Raw genomic sequence first — 12,720 nt, 5'->3', positions numbered from 1 at the left:
TTTCTGAGTCATACTAACTACTTTTTATCCTCAACTGATTTCCCCAAAAGTCAACGTCTGGATGAGCAAAGTGAACTTGTGCGCATGTAAGAAGTGGTTTCATGCTTGCACTCCTTTTTTAGGTAAGAGCAATTGACTTCTGCTTACTGGGAAACATATTCATTTCTGTTCTGGTTTGCTGGTGCTGCTGGAAGGGTGCAACAGAGCTGGAAGCAGGGGAATTTTCAGCTGGCACTGCTCCTGCAAACGCAGCTCCACTTGGCCCTAATCTGGAGAAGGCCTGGTTGCGTGTGGAGTTACTCAAGCTCAAGAGCTTGCTGCTGCTGCAAACTAAAATACACTCTCCACCTCAACACAGCATAGCACATTGTGATGGTGGTTCAGTCTCCCTCAGTGTACGTGGTGAAGCAAAGACTCAAAATACCTGTGAGTTGGTTCCTCTTCAGGCACCTACAATGTGGCCTGGCACATTCAGTCAGTAACCCCAGTCTGTGTGATGATGGGAGACCCATTTTGAGAAAAGACCATGTGGTTATGACACTGAACTTCAGCTGACAAAGCTAAGAGAGAGGGAGCAGGCAGGCAGTGAGGATCAGCAATGGCTAAAACCAAAACAAAACAGCCATTTACCAAATTCTGCCCTAAGTGTACCTATGACCTGGTCCTTTAAGTTCAAACCCATGTCACTTAAATTACTGAAGAGCTGGCCTGCTTGTTACATATTCTTTGTATGGTGGAAACATGGAAACAACAGTGCACAGTAACTGGCTCACAAGACTAGTTTTTAGCTTTTCGGTCCTGTTCAGCAGCACATGAAGCCTAAGATATTTAGGGGTGGAAAAGGCCTGAGAAATGAGGGAATGTAAACTGCATCGCTTTGAGGGGAAAAAGATTCAAAGCGCAGGAAGGAAGCGCTGTTGGCGCTGGCAGAGCCACCGCAAGAAAGACAAGAGGGATGGTACAGGCACTGTGAGTGCAGGAGACAAAGGAAAGAAAATACCACAAGAATAAATACAGATGTTTTCGTAGCGACTGAGCTAGAAATCGATCTAAAAAGCCACATGGCTTCCCTTCAGTTAGTGACTTGTCGGCCGGGGAGGCATGGGCTTAGGGGGGCTGGCTGCTACCTCAGAGATGGGCTAAATCACCTCGCAAATCCGAGAGGAAGCATCGCCGAAAAAAATAAGCGAGCAAACGCCCCCTCCCACATCGCCCTGCCCGAAACCGCTTGGGGAGACCCCTCGGCCGGCCAGCGCCAGGCAGCGCCTCGGGGCGGCCGCCCGGGCCCCACGAGCCGGTGCCGGGAGATCCGCTTCCTCCCGCGGCAGGCGGCGGCTGCGCAGGGCGGCTGAGGCGGGAGCAGCAGCGCCCCCCGCGGCTCAGCTCGGCCGGGCGCTCCCGTGCGGGGTGCGCAGGGAAAGGCCGCGACGGGAGCCCCCTCCGCCGCCCGGGGCAATCCCCGCGGCGCGGGCCCCGCGCTCCGCCCTCAGCCCCCCCTCCCCCGGCCGCCCCGCTCCCTGCGCTGCCACCGGCTCGGCGGGCCGCCGCGGCCGCTAGGTGTCGCCGGCGCCCGGGCCTCCCCCGCGCCCCTCCTGCGCCCCGGCTGCCGGCGGGGCTGGCTCAGTGCGAGCCGCCGCGCTGCGAGCGGGCGGAGGCGTCAGCCCGCAGCGGAGACGCACAGCCCGGCTCGGGTCGCCTCTTCTCCGCGCACTCCCGCGGCCCGGCCCGGCTGACGCGAGGCCACCCGCGCCGCTCTCGGCACCGCCGGCCGCCGAGCGGGCGGCTCCTGAGCACGGCCTGCGGCCGCTCTCCGGCGGCGGGGAGTCGCGGCAAGGCGACGGCTGCAGCGGCGGCGGGGGGAGCAGCCATGTTGGAGCGGGGGATAAAGTGACTTTCCTCGGGGAGGGAGCGCGGCCGGCGGCCCGGCGGAGGCGGCGGGTCTTGGGGCAGCGAGGGGAGGGCGGGGGGCTCGTCTCCCGGCGGGCGGATACCGCTCCTGGTCGGAAGAGAAGGGGAAGGAGAAGGGGGAGAGGAACCGCTCCCGGACCCACGGAGCTCGGGCGCTGCTGGTGAGTTGTGGCTGCTCATTGTCTGCCGGCCCCGGGGTGCGGGTCGGGCCCGCGGGGGGCCCCGGGCCTGCGTGTGCGTGGGGCGTCGCGGGGGGGGTTGAGGTCAAAACGCGGCTCCGGAGGAAGGTGGTGGGAGATGGGGCGGGCGGTCGCTCCGCCAGAGCGCCGAGGGGCTGCTCGGGCAGCCCGCGGGAGCCGGCAGGGCCGTTCTGCGCCCCCGGGCCGGGCTGTAGGGGATTTCCGCTGGCCGCTGGGAGCGGCTCCGTGGCGGCCGGGAGGCAGCTCCGGGGTTCGAGCTCCGCGTGCGGGGGGAGCGGAGGGAAGCCGGGCCTGAGGGGTGAGCCGGGGCTTGCAGCCGGTGGGCACCGCGGGGTTTTTTGGCGATCCGGTGTTGGTAACCGTCCTTTCCCCGCCGCCTCCTCCCCTTCAAACGAGGCTGCTTTCTCCTGACAGCTCTTCTCCTCGCAGCCTCCGCACCTATGACACATTCGCTCCTTATTGCAGGTCTTCCCCCCACACGCACACCCAAAATATGTAGGTTTCTGCGCGTGGCATGCGAGTTTTTGTGCCCTGAGCTTTGAGTTGGTAGATGACAGGATACGTGAACATTCGCTGACCCTGAACTTCTGTGAACTCCTCCCTCCCCTTCCTCTCTCAAATATGTAATGGCTTGAGTCCAGTCAGAGCAAAATGGTTCTTCCCTCTCAAGGATGGGGAAATTAGGTGGCATTAGGTGTGTTTTATATTTCGTGGAAATTTACTACGCCAGCCAGTCCCAATGCCGTGTTCATGGGGTGGATTAGCTGTTGCGGTAGAAGGCTGCTGACCTTGATCCCCTTTGTCTCCTGCAACAATTTCGGGAGCTGGCTGGAGTTGTTTCAAGCTCAGTGCCGTCTCTGGCACTTTGCAAATGGTGTTTAACAGTATTATGGGTGTTGAGAGGGGAACAGGGCTGAGGTATAGCATAAGCCAAACTAAATTATTTAAGAAGCATCTGTTTCCCTTTTTTAATTTTGGTAAATAATTTAGATGTTTGTTGTTTTATTTTTTTCTTTAAGTATTTTAATAGAAGATCAATAGCAACTTTCTTCTAGCTATCATGGCATAGATAGGAGATGAGGAAGCCTGATTTGACATTCTTCCATTGCTTCCCTGACTGTGTTTCCCTTTTAAAATTGTATGAATTGCACTGGAAGCTAGATGACCAAAGGTTAAATACTTGGAAGATGTGGGGCAGAGGAAAAAAAAGAAGTTAGCCTTAGTACCAAATTCAGGTTTGTTTTTGTACTAGAATCGTATAGAAGTGAAGTAAGTGATCTCGTATTTTATGTGCCTAGGATGTTAAAGAAATTGCCATATTGCTTTGTTGTACGAATTCTGTATCATATGCAGCTCTTGTTATTTATATCTGCACTTCAATAAATGATGTGAGAGAGACTTGTTTTGAATAATTAACACAAAAGTAACACTTATGAAAACGTGAAATCATATATTTGAAATGCAGAGTGAAAAATTTCCTTAAAAATTGTTTATACTTGAGAGAACAAACTGAATTTTCTTCTCCAACACAGAGAAACCATTATAATGTTAACTTGGCATTAAAAGGGCCACTTACATCTGAAAGATGAAAGCTTCTTTTTTGATGGTGTTATTTAAATACTGCTTTGACGATAATGAGTCTGGCATACAAAAATCTGTAGGAAGGATAATGCAGTGTTCATACCTTGCATTTGCATAGTGTGTGGTGTAGTCCTGTGTTTACCCACGATGGAGGTCTACGCAAATCAGTAGATGGGATCTGCCTACATCCATACCGAAGAGCTTGCAAATTGGAGCCTGTGTCGTCTGAAGCAAATTATAATTTGAAAGCAGCGAGTCGTTTATTGCAAGCTCGGCTAAGGATGCAGTGCATTAATTGATCTTTTAAATATGTAAAATACCATCAGCGCGTAATGAAATACTTGATTTATAATTCCGAAAATAATTAAATTGAGAACAACTGAAAGCCAGAATCGGGCTGTGTTTTTCCCTTGAATGACTCTGGCTTCAATTTCTGCCCAACGCTGCGGTGTGAAAATACGATACAACTTATGACATGGATGTTGAGACATTCTCTATGCCTGTGTTATTGTTACAATGTGGAGCTCTTACAGTAAAACTGGGCAGATTTTTTTGAATGGCTTACTAACATATAACGTCTTGTAATTTCTTAAATGACTATCTGTTGCTAGAAGAAAAAAAAATAGAATGTTTCACTCTCTTACGAAGTTTTGGTTAAGTACAGTATATTTGAGTAGACCAACCTAAAAAGTGCAATCAGGAAAGGCTTTGTTAGAAACTGATTCAGTGAACAATCTGTATTAAAACCTTTTTGTGAATTTGCTCTTTACCTTCTTCACACATTTAAAGGAAGCTGTTGGTATTTCACATACTGATCATCTTTTGTTTGTTGGCCAAGAAAGTTAATCAGCTGGTTTTTTAAAAATGTATCTATACCAGTTGTGTCCTTATTGAATATACAGTCTGGTGCTATGTGAGAATTGACAAGATCATGTCTGAAAGCCAAGCTCAATAATAATAAAGCTTTTCTACTGTAAATTCATTAAACGTTGCCTACAGTTTTAAAGTTAGGCGTATCTTAAGTTATTAGCTGCATAATTTTAATGCTTGCTTTTTATTTTTACAGCAAGCTCTGAGTATGTATCTACTGAGGCAGCTGGACACCACTGTCATCAGTGGCACTTCTGAATTTGATATGAAACACTACTCCACAACTTTAGCTTGTGAAAGTCCTTTTAAAAGGCCTGATGTTTATGCAGCAGTTAGGCTCCTCATCTGAATAACAGACTAAACCAGGGTATTGCTACTGATCATTGCCTTTATTGCAATACCTGTAATTGTAGCAGTGACTTTTTGCTTCTGAGTGTAAGAACTGGAAATTTTTTTCTGTGCCTGTTCACATGCTGATCTGAAGACTATCTTACGTGGATATTAGAGGTAAAAGCATTTTATATTTAAATATTTTGATCACTAGACAATAGTTTTAATTTATTTATTAAAAATCTTTAAGAAATCTAAGACTAGGGTTTTTAAAAAAACTTTACAAATGTTTTCTGTCCTGCTGTGCATACCTTTTTGGGGCCTACTAACATTTTTCCCCATTAAGCAGGGAAGAACATATACTATTTCCTCCAGAAACAGTAAATTCCCACAAATGCCCATTAATTATGTGCAATACTTTCTTTTTTCCTGTGTATTTTATGAAGAGTTGTGATGACAACTGTTTCTCTGAAGAGTGAGAGTTGGTGCTTGTTTAGTCAAATGAGTAGTTATAATTCTTTATCCAATACAAATCCATACATTCAGATTTTTAACTAACCTGATGGATCGGCAGTTCTTCCAGGGTTGTTGGTTTCCTGGACTCCTTTCAGAGTTCAGTAGAACTGGCTAATTAAAGTATCTACAAACAGCGGTTTAAACCTCAAGCATTTAACCACTGATGTTGATAGTCACAAGGAACAGACAAAACTGGAACTTAAGGTAGTTTGCCAACTTAGAGCACAAGAACATAAAAAAGAATATAGTTATTGAATTTTGTGATCCAGCTATATGGAAAACAATAACCTTAACAGATGCATAGATCAGGTAATACATCAGTCCTCAGGTAATAAGGCTTTTGCCACTTCCGCGGAGATCATTATACCTTATGTCTGACTATATTATGAAATATCATAGACACACTGATACTGGAAGCAGTAATAACCCTGTGCTTTACTGGCATATTTGGGCTTTTGTGGTCTAGTGCCTATTTTTAAAGGATTAGAAATTTTTTTCAGTAGGGTACATGAGGTTACCACAGGGTCCTATGTATAAGCACAAATGTTATAAAGAGGGAAAAAATAAATGTGTGAGCAGCATTGCTAAAAATATAGCAGCAGCAGAAGAAATAACTGTCAAATCACACTTTATCCTGCCCCACATGAAAAAATAATGATTGCAAGAAAAGGGAAAATACTGTCTTTATAACATTTTAAAACACTCAAAATCTTCTGTGAGTTTCAGGACAATTTTCTGCTTGCTTACTTCTGTAATAGCTCGAAAATACAGTAAGCTGAAGAACAGCTTTATCCTAGATTTTGATTATGACCTTTTTTCCTTACTTTTAATCTCCTCTGGAACAACTAGTTGTGCATATATTATGATGAGCAAGGCTGTGGTGTTATACCAGAACAAAGAAATGACATGTCTTTCATGTACACTCCGAGCTACAGTTCTTGCCGGTCTGTATTTTAGGTTGGAGTTGCTAGGTATCTTGCACAAGTGAATGTTACTCTGCGCCCTCTAATCATATTTTATTTAATTGTAATGTGTACCTCATAATTGTACTCCTTTCTCTGCTTGCTACTGTTTTCAAGGCTTGGTAGGGTTGCATGATGGTATCTGATTTTTAACATGCGCACCTTGTCAGCTTCACTAAGGGTACTTGCATGCTTTCAGTTTGTGTTGAAGTTGGCAGGATCATGACTCTCTTCTGTGCTCAGTGGATTAGGGCATTTTGCAGACATGTAGCTGTACTGATATGCTTATATCATAGTGAACTGCCATAACCTGCGTAGTCATCTTTCAGAAATGTCTCCAGGTATCTCTGACTTCCTACTCTTACCTTACTGATATGGAATTATCTTGATTTGTTTGTATTTTGTTGAGGTATGTGCCAGATATTTTTATACAGCAATCATTAAAGCTTTGGTGTTCACTACAACAGAGATCTTTGGGAAATATGGATTCCTGAGAATTATCAATTAATACTTCTTATTGGCAAACCTATTGTCTTGCAATTGAGAGAAAACTTAGATTAAAAAACTACAGTGGCCTATAGGAGTAAACAAGACAGTTCACAAAAATGTAAACAAGTTGAATGAAGTATGATTGGTAAGGATTGATGAGGAAAACTCATGCTGTCACAGACTGACAATAAGGCAGAGTCTTTTTAGGAGGAAAATGAATTCTAACAAAGCCATTAGCCTGTTACAAATGCTTAAGAAAATGTTGGCATTTGATGGTCTTCAGAAGAGGGTGATGTTCATTAAATACTGCTATATTCAGAGGTAAAACCAGATGATGGTCGTGTGTGATGATGTGAAACTCTTCCTGAAAGAACCTGAGGGTGTTAAACAGCTGGCACTGAAGTTGCATGGTAAGGATTGTGGATGTTTATAGGGTTCTTTCTGGAGTGTTAATGCCGATCGTGTTTTTCAGTATGTCTCAGAACACTGAGAAATCGTGTAATTTTAGCACAACTTCAGGTTTCTTTCAATGATTTTAAAAGTTACTAATATGCATAGTAATGGGTATTGACAGCAGGAGTTTAAGTGAAGGAAATAACTGTTCAGCATATATTTATAGAAGACTGATCTTATGAAATTAACTTCTGGTTCCCTTGGTAGGATTACAAACTGTGTGTGGTTTAACACTGTTGATATTGCAGACAGGCTTCTCTGAAACCTTTTACTTGGCTGTTATGTGACATTTTGATTAAGGAACTAAAATGATAGATCAAGTGTCTACATATTAAATGGTTTACAACCTGGCAGATAATGTGAATCAAGTGGTTAACTATAAATAGTTGCCATGTTGTGTAACTGCATGTGATGAGGACTCCTCATCCTCCAAGTACGATCACAAAGGAGCTGTGGGAAACCTGCTCAGATCCTGCTGTCGGGCACTGCCACTAATGAAGGGAAAGCTAGTGAAAATTGCTGATTGTTTTTTGTACCTCGCACAAAATTGGGAAAACAATAGAGGCAGCAGAACGGGTCATTAGCGCACGGTGGGTGCTTGGAAAAATGGCAGTTTCCTGCTTGTTTCCTTGATGTGGCGTATTATATCAGACTTTAAAAGATTGAATACAGTATATTAACTTCTGAAATAAATTACTTATTTTTTTAATTAAAACAAATAAAGTATAAGCAGCTGTTAATAGTAGCTTTTAGTTTTTTAATTTCTTTTGTAAAGCTTTGGAATAGTTTTTAATGTATATTGCAGAACAGATATTAAATGTTGATCTGCGTTTAGTATGTGGGTTTTAGGGCAAGCTTTTATTTTAGAAACATATTAATAGTAGAATTAATTCATTAATAATACACAAGAGGAGGAGAGTCAGTTATGGAATATTAGATGACATTTTATAATATTGCCACCCATTTTCTGTGTATCTTGAAGCAAAGTTGAATTCCTAAATGTAGAATTCATAAACACTCTGTGTAGGCCAAAATAGTTGTGGTCATTTACATATTTAACTGGGGAAATTTAAAAGCCATTTTTTCAATCTGTCCCTAGTTCATTGCAAGGTTCCTCTGTTCTTTTTCTCTTCATCCAGATCTGGTTGTCATAAACGGCAGTAGAGTATTTACATATACAGGAGACTTGTTTCTGCCTTAAGTACTATTTGATCTTAAAGCTCTGTCATACCTTACTAAATTGTTTAAGTGTCTGCTTGTGAAATGTGAAACTGTTCCATAATTCACCTTATTTATGTTTGCTCTGAAAACTAAATATAAAACTTAAATCTTCCTGTATGACTGTGGGAGACTAAGCTTGAGCTGGTACTGCCTGTGGATAACTTTGTTGCTCTACAAGCAGTTTGAACTGGCACAATTTTGGCTCTGTTAGAGCTGTAGTTGTTTTCCCCTTGGCCGGCTGCTGCCTCTGTACTAGCAGGTGTCTGGTGAACATTGATGACCATGTCAGGGAACCCGTGGAGGTTACAATAGGCCTTCAGCTTCAACTTTACTTTTGTTTTTTAGATGTAAATAATGGTCACTTTCTGTGGAATCAATGGAAAAACAACAGTTTGTAATTATTTTTTTTTAAATATCCTGAGCAGATGGGAGGGGAAACTTCCTGTTGTACAGAGAGGAAAGGAGGTCCTTGACTGCGAAATATGTCAAAGTTATATATATGCCATACTAAAGTCTTTTAGAAATTATGTGTAAAACAGCAGGTCAGAAACTTCTTTTGATACTGAATAGGAAGGGACAGTGGGGAAACAATTACCAATAAATCATATAAAATATATTCTTAATTTTAAGCATGTGTACATCTTTGGGAGGGAGTTGTGCAAGGAAGTGGGATTTTCGATGTGGGAATTGTTAGTGTTGGAGGAAAGAAATCCAAGAAGCTGAAAATAATGTTTTTTATTGAAAATAATATTTTAGAACTGTACTGTACAAGCTGAAATTGAGCTATGGTAGGCATTCAAAAATTTTTGGAATAGGCAACAATAAAAAAAAAGTCAGTTAACAACTATAGTGGTTGTATTTTACAGGGGCCCAACAGGGGAGTTGTGTGGGGTCCTTGTTTTTTCTGAAGAAGACATCACCTCAGGAGAGACAAGATGAGATCTTTGGCTTTTTTTAAGCTAATTTGGATGTAAATCACTGAAGTTTACGCTGAGTGTCCTTGAGGTTAATGTCCTGTACAACACTCAGATAAAGCGGTTTCAGAAGCAATTCCAAAAGTTGAAGATTCTCTCTTTACCTTTGTCAATGTGATTCAGTAGGTTATGGCGAAGAAGCAAAATATTTTAAAGCTTATGCTATTTACCTTCGGGATTAAACAAGATAAACAGCTTACAGTGTTCCCGTTTGCACAAGTCACAGTATTTTTAAACCTGCTGCTTATAATTCTAGGTTGTTTATCACGGAATGCAGTTAACCTAAATGTTTTATTGTGACTTGGTTTTGATACATCTCAATATAATTCTCAAAACCAAATGTTTGATCCATAAGCAAAAAAAGACTTTAAAATTTATTTAGGCAGAAGGCGGCCTTTTGTTATTATGCATGCCCTTTTTTTTTTTTTCTGGACAGCACAGGAGAAACAGCGTAATAATGTATAGTAATTAGTTTGCTCAGTAGGTATATGCTGTTCTTCTTGAATTATGCATTTTTAGGAGCAGTATGAAGTAGATCATGAGTTCTCAAGGTATGGGTTTGATATGCTTCGGTAGTAAGCTTAGTTACTGCATTTTAAAATGTGTTTGTTTTAATTTGTGTATAAAATGTGGAGTGTTGAGTGTTAACAAAGTGTTCCGAACCTGCTTCCTTCAAAATGAGCTTCTTTTTTTTTGGTGGCCTTACATAATAGGAGTTTTGGTTTCCTGGTATTTGTACATATTTCTGGTAGTGGAAGAGGTAGACATTAGTTAAAGGATTTAAGTCATAAATTGTTTCTCATTGTTAAAAGTTATTTGCGGGATGAATGGATAGCTGGTGATGATTTGCACCTGTAGATGCATCTTAACAAAATATCTATATTGTTTTTAATCATCTGTTTCTAGGAGTGGGTAGGTAAAAGCTGTTTTGTTTTATTTTGTTTTTTCAGCAAATAATTTATTCATATCTAAAATATGAACTGCAACAAATTGTCTGATTTGAGGTTTGCCTTTTTTTTTTTTTTTTTTAATGCTACTCTCTATGATCAGTAGAGAGAAACAAGTTCAGAGGGTAATCCAAAGATCTTAATACAGAGCTGCCTCCCTTTCCACATTTACCTTGGAGAGAGCCCATCACAGTCATTGTTTTTGTATTACAACATTACAGTTTGAGCTGAATTAAGTACTTGCTTCAGAATAATTGTTGATGCATTAGTAAACTGAATAGGTTTCCACTACTATCTGGAGAGTACTGGAGGGAAGAGAGAGGGCAGGAATTACAGGGTTCGTGGTGAAGAAGGAAGAGGGGGTTGCTGGGGGATGGAACCAAGCACGTTCTTACTGGTGGTGGGAAACTGTCAATTGACCTCAAACTGGTCTGAAATTTTCTCTTAAGTGCCTCAGGTGCCTAAAGATGAACAATGTGAACACCCCTTGCAATTTATGCTCATGAGTGTTTAACGTGTAAGCAAGAAATTGTGCAGATTTTTCTTTATTCTTCATTTCTGCTTGCAGATGCTCAGCATGAATTAAAATTCTAGTCATGTGAGTAGTAGTGACAGTGTATTTTAATATTGAAATAGGTTGCTGAATGATATGTTTTCATTTTATGTCTCATGGCAATTTCAGAAACTAGGCTTGCAAGGACAAATAAAAATGATGTTTTTTTGTCTTATGAGAACTTGGTTCTTAGAATATATAGGTCCATGATAAAATAAGCCTAGTGAAGATCAGAGCGTATACTATACCTGCAGCTGATGTTTATTATTGACTTTTTAACAACATTGCACTGCATTATGTTAGTAGTAAATCTATGTATTTATATGACTGGATTGTCATATCTGCTTTTGGTAACTGAAACTGTAGGTTAATTCAGAGAGTTTGTTTTTTGGTTTTGCTTGAAAGATAGGATGTGAAATCTCTGTTTTACTTGTATATTGAGAACTGTTTCCTTGGGTGAGTTGACATGATTTACCAAATTCTTTGCTAGTTTAGATAAACTGTTGAACATGTTATTTTAGGATATAACTGCAACAGGTTTTGTGTAGTGACATCGTCCAGTTTTCATGGAAAGTAATGCATCGCTAGCTAAAGTATGTAGGGATGGATTATGTCAGTTTTTGATTGCTTAACTTGAGGCCTCTTTAAGATACTGATCTTCAGGGTGCAAGTGCTGAGGAGGTTTTGAAAATCAACCTTAACAGTGTTGGCTGCAGAGATGTGTTAACAGAAATAATAACCCGACAGTGTCTGAATACCTAATGGTAAACAAAACAGCTGGAGGAGAAGGGAAGATGGTGTAGCTATAAAATATCCTGAACCCAGCTTTATACTAATACAACAGGATAGCTTTTCCCTTTTCTATGGCTAGGTGGTATCTTGCTCTCGTTTTTTTTTATACCAATGTAAATGAATCTATCCTGGACTATTTAACCAACATTCATGCTTCACATCCCAGTCTAGGTAATTGCACTGGTGCCTTTTCCAGTTGTAGATCAGACACAGCCAACACATATGTAACCTCACTGCTTCTCAGCAGGCCTAGGCCTGAAACACAGACTTGGAAAGCAGTCGTAGTGACTGTCTTCTACACAGAATATTCTCTTAACCACGTTGGGTATACAGAGCTTCCAGTGGTAGGCTGTTACAAAGAAAAATTGTTGTCACTTAAGGGAGAAAAAAACCTCAACCCTCTGATAAAGCACAGGAAGCAAAATTGTTGACGGAGAAAATTCCTTTTCTGTATAGTCACTTTTATGAGAAGAGCCACACCCCAAAGGTAGTATGTTTAGCTTAGTGGATCCTAGTGACATAAGAGATTTTTTTTCCCTTGTATTCAGAGACTTAAAGGGCATAAGGAAAATTATGTGATTTAATATATTTTCAAAGTTATTTGTGGTGGTTACCACATTATTTGTGCTATGTTCTAATGTAAAAATATTATGATCATAAGAGGCTTCAGAAAAATAACACATTCATTTTCGTGCAAAAGTGGGAGACATTTGAGATGGTCCTTTCGTTTTTGTTTAACCCCTGATGAGGCTCCTCCCACAGTGTGCACCAGCCTTTTCCTGCTAGGTAGTAATATTATTCCAGTTACATTGAGTTATCATGGCTCTTTATCATAAAGTCTAGGAAGCTTTTTGATTAAGCAGTCTGAAACACAGGGAAGCTTCACTCTGTTTTCCAGCACAGAAGTGAACTTCTAATAATGTC

At 41.7% G+C, this 12,720-nt stretch overlaps 1 protein-coding gene across 2 annotated transcripts in view; it reads left to right on the top strand.

The window, feature by feature from the left end:
* Positions 1-1,923: 1,923 nt before the first annotated feature.
* The window catches only part of CDK17 (cyclin dependent kinase 17), a 97,223-nt gene continuing 86,426 nt past the window's right edge, over positions 1,924-12,720 (top strand). For both annotated transcript variants that reach the window (XM_065841077.2, XM_071800303.1), the window contains exon 1: positions 1,924-2,069. The gene's annotated coding sequence lies outside the window, so the exon portion shown is untranslated. The remainder of the gene's footprint in view (positions 2,070-12,720) is intronic.

The sequence above is a fragment of the Patagioenas fasciata genome, chromosome 1 (assembly GCF_037038585.1).
Source record: "Patagioenas fasciata isolate bPatFas1 chromosome 1, bPatFas1.hap1, whole genome shotgun sequence".
Classification (NCBI taxonomy): domain Eukaryota; kingdom Metazoa; phylum Chordata; class Aves; order Columbiformes; family Columbidae; genus Patagioenas; species Patagioenas fasciata.
The sequence above is the reverse complement of the archived record's forward strand: the minus strand, read 5'-3'. Positions and strand labels throughout refer to the sequence as shown.